The sequence below is a fragment of the Nothoprocta perdicaria genome, unplaced genomic scaffold (assembly GCF_003342845.1).
Source record: "Nothoprocta perdicaria isolate Ctin4 unplaced genomic scaffold, notPer1 scaffold_126, whole genome shotgun sequence".
Taxonomy (NCBI): domain Eukaryota; kingdom Metazoa; phylum Chordata; class Aves; order Tinamiformes; family Tinamidae; genus Nothoprocta; species Nothoprocta perdicaria.
This window is the reverse complement of record NW_020454383.1, coordinates 2281258-2285602: the sequence shown is the minus strand read 5'-3', so window position 1 is coordinate 2285602 and position 4345 is coordinate 2281258.

Below are 4345 nucleotides of genomic sequence, written 5' to 3'. Positions count from 1 at the left end.
GTGCTGACTTAGCAGCAGTATGTCTCCAAGCTTTCTGTGGCTTTATTTGTTCCAGGGGTTTATAGCAATTTGGGACTGATTCCTGTGTTTGATTGCCTTTACCAAATCACATGGAGCCCTCAGTACTGCCAAGTGGTGTCTCTGTGTATTAACTACTTGAAGGCAGTACCTGGATGATCTCAGGATTTCCTTTACTACTTCTGCTCTGTTTTTTAATGAAGCAAATATTTTGGGTATATAACTGGAGTCATGTGAAAGTTCACAGAAATTCCAGCCATAGTTCCTGCTGGCTTAATCTTATCTAAATCCAGGCTAATACTTATCACAGCACTCCCTTGTAGTCAGTCGCAAACTGAAGTCATGGTCAGGTACTCCGTCTTCTTCAACATTTTCCTTTCCTTTATAGTGGAAGTGTCATCAGCCACTATCCTGGTTTGTCAGTTATTTCAGTTTCTATTGGGAACATTGTATCATGCTCATGATACACTCACATCCTGTGATACCTGCTGGTGTGATAAGGGTAGCCATAAATCTAGCTTTAGTTCCTCTTCTAATTTATTGACTCTAATTGACCCTTCAATTTAATTGACCCTGATTTCTACTACTGATGAAGACTAGTGACTTTTGTCCAACATTTTATTCACTGGTTTGGTATACGATCATGAGTTTATGCAAATGCCTTTTTTTTTTTCCATTGTTAGTTGCTGATTTATTTTCTCATTCTTTCAGTAGTTATCTTAATGTCTCTCTTTTCCAGAGTTTCCACTGAGTAACACTAAGAGTGCCAATGAAGTTTAAGGTTTTGATAATTTGCACATCAGGTTGATAATGAGCTTTCTAGCTAGGTGCCCATTTCTTTGAATTATAGGATGGTTGTTAATTGGCATCTTTGGGATCTTCTGCTTCTACTCCTTCAGACTGAAAATATTCTAGTGATATATCATGCTCGTGACATGGCTTACTTAGCAATGGATACACTTTTTGAATGTCCTCTATCAGAAGATTAAATGATAATGGGACATATTTCACAGTGGCTTATTAAGACCTTATGTCTGTCTACTTGCCTCACAACGGTCTGTTTGTAAGTTATCACTGTAAATTTTAAGTTCTATTACTGCATTCTAATGTTGCTGTTAATGAGGTGATTCAATACATTTTTTTTTTTAATCTTTGCAATATGAGGTTTGATTGATAACTCTATTCTCTCAAAAAAAAAAAAAAAAGCTTAAAACAAAACCACTGATCTTTCTCATCTGGAAAAAAATCTTCAGCAAATTACAGAAGTCTTCATCTTTCTCCATAAGGCAAGACTTTGAACATGTAGAAGGCAAGAAGGCAAGAAATGCAAGATCTGTTATAACTTTTGCTGTACTAGGACATCTTTGGCACAAGATTTCTATCAATTCTAGTCACCTAAGAAGTGTTACACATGATCAAGAGTAGCAGTGAAACTTTGTGATGTGTTTAAGTCTGAATGCCTACTGCTTTCCTATCTGCTGGAGTTCATCAGCACTACCACTGAGCATGGACTGCATTTTCCATTCAGGAATTCAGTGTTCTATATGGAGAAGTCAGAGAGGAGGAGCATAATGCCACTTGCATAGTAACACCAGATCTACCATCATGTAAATCTGAGCCATTAGTAAGGGGTAATAAAAGAAATAGCAGCTGATTTTTAAGCATGTATGGGAAATAAATAAATAAATAAATAAATAAAAGAGTACAGTGAAATTTTTAAAAGCAAATGTTCTAAATGTTTTTGAAATATTTCCTGATGCCTCTTTCTAGCTTTTGATACTTTGCAACTTGCAGCCTTGTTATGAAAACTTTTGTTCCTGAACCAAAACTATTAGTTTGATTCCTGGGAGGAATTACCTCTTTTATTGCTGGTAGTCATTTCCTATAATATAGAAAGGAAAAAAAATCAGCAGCTTGACTTAAAACTTGGCAGCAAGTACATGTTAATTTAAATTTAATTTAATTTGAACTACTTACCACTATAAAGTGTAATATATGCCCTCTTTGCATGCCCTAGTTTTACTGCTCATTAGTCTATTTTCCTTAACAAGATTTTCAGTGACCTTATAGCTAATGGTACAGTTTTCTTAGTAAATCTTCCAGCATGTTTGCTTATCAGTATTGTTAGATTCAAATGGAGAAATAGCAGTGCCCAAAGCAATTCAAAATGAGGAGAGGGATAGCAATATTCTAGTTTGTCTTTTCATTGTCCTGCAACATTTTTTCTGCTACTCATGTACCCACAGATTTCAATAAGGCTTTGGGATCTGCTGTGCTGACAAGAGCCCTCAAGAATGAATAGTCTAAGTAGTTGTGACATACAGTCTTGTTATTTTTTTATTATATAAAAGCAGAACAAACAGACTTACCTGCAATTATGCAGGAAAACAAGGGTGGAACAGCACCTTAAAATTAGGTTGCTGCTTGTCAGTTCTGAATTTTCATCACAAAACAGAGTATATATATTTGTAAAAATACCTCGTTGGAAGCTGTGAGTGCACCAATAGCAGAAAAATATAAATATATATTATATTTCACCAGACCTGGATAATACTGCAGCAGACCTGTGGTACATATCCTGGATAAGTGCTTGCTCATAGAGTTGTTTCTGCAAAGAAGCTCCGAGTGCACCGAATGTATAGCTCTGTGTGCAGTCAACTCTGCACAGCATGTTATCGAAGCATGGAATTCACTGTCATAAGAGGACATTAAATCAAAGAATGTAGCCACGTTTCCCAAATGGCTGGAAATAGGCAAATGGACTGCCTTTCTGATTTTTACTTTTGTTTTGAACAGAGTATAGAGTTGCTCTCTCCAATGTGGGTGCTGTTATTGAGCAGCTAAAAAAGGCAAAGCGATTGTGATTTCCACTGGGAGAAGAGTGTCTCAGTTTCTTTTTTGCTTGTTTGTTTGTTTGTTTTCCTTAGTGTTTTTATTGTGTGCCCTGAAGTGGTAAGGAGAAACTTTCCTCATGCTCAAAACATTTCAATCAGAAGTTCTTACATAACTTGTGGCATATGTGAAAAGAAAGCATGTATGAGACTAGACAGAAAATCTGTTCCTTTGCACTTTTATTTCTAACAAAGCTAATGAATACAGCATGCAGAGTAGCTGTAACGATGGCACAGTCAGGGCTACACATTTTACAAGTGGTTTGTACTCTAGCTGTGGGAATTATGGAGATAAATTATGAGAAGGAAAGAAAAGACAGAGGCATCCATGAGGTGAGGTGTTTAGGTTTTGTGGACTTGTAACATGCTGATCTTAAGTGAAGATAATGTATTATGCAGTGAAAAGTTAATGAGACCAGGTCTGTTAAACATGGACTTGATGTTACTTAGCTTCAGAGTGCTTCACACAGGCCAGGTTGTATTTGATCAACTTCTGCTTTTACAAAGTGAGCAGCAGGCTTTTTATGTAATACACATGATTACAGAGTATAGGAAACAATCCCACATTGGCAGGGGGAGGGAAGCCAATAACAGGTCTTCTCCATCTTGAAGTTCTGTGATTCATCAATTAAATGAACTCAGTGGGTTAAAGCTGTATGAAAGGGCAACTTCACTGTAAAACACACTGCCTGTTTCTTAAGCCTTCCTTAAAGGCACCCTGCTCCAAGATCCTCTGTGATGTGCCCAGGAGGCTCTGACGGTGCAGTCCCATCCATCAGTGAGTACACACTGTGCCAGGGCTGGCAGTGGCACTGCAGTGCTTGCAACCCCTGCTTTGTGCCGTGCTGCAGGGCTGCCAGGCTCTGCAGGCACAGTCACAGCCTGCTGCAGCTGCAGCAGTGCTCTCTGTGCAGAGACTGGGTAAAGTCCTGCACCACTCCAGCAGTCTTGTCTGCAGGTGCTGCAGTGGGTAGGCGTGGGGGAGAGGAGGAGAAAAAGCAATTTCCCCTCTCCTCCCCTTGCCCCCAGTCCTGACTTTGCACCTCTGCATAACTCGGGGCACAAAGGCAGCAGAAGGGTGATTCATGTACCTCCATGCCCAGGGCAAAGGTATCTTTTTGGGGAAAAAACTGCCTTGCAGAAGGAAGCAACACCAGCCTTCTCCCCACAGATCAGCTTTGGGGGAAGGGAGGCCTCATCGTTACATAAAAGAAAAGGGGATGGGAAGGCAGGTGGCACTCCAAAGCTTGTGGGAAGCCTTCAGGGGGGCTGCGGGGAGCAAATCACCCACTTCTGCCGCTACCTCCATTCCCCCTCCTCAAAGATCCTTTCGCCGCTCTATTCCCGCCTCCCACCTGCCACTGCCCGCTGCGGAGGGACGGGGGGGTCTGCGTCCCGCAGCGGGGCCCGGGCCGCGCCGCGCCTCCCGCGGGCCG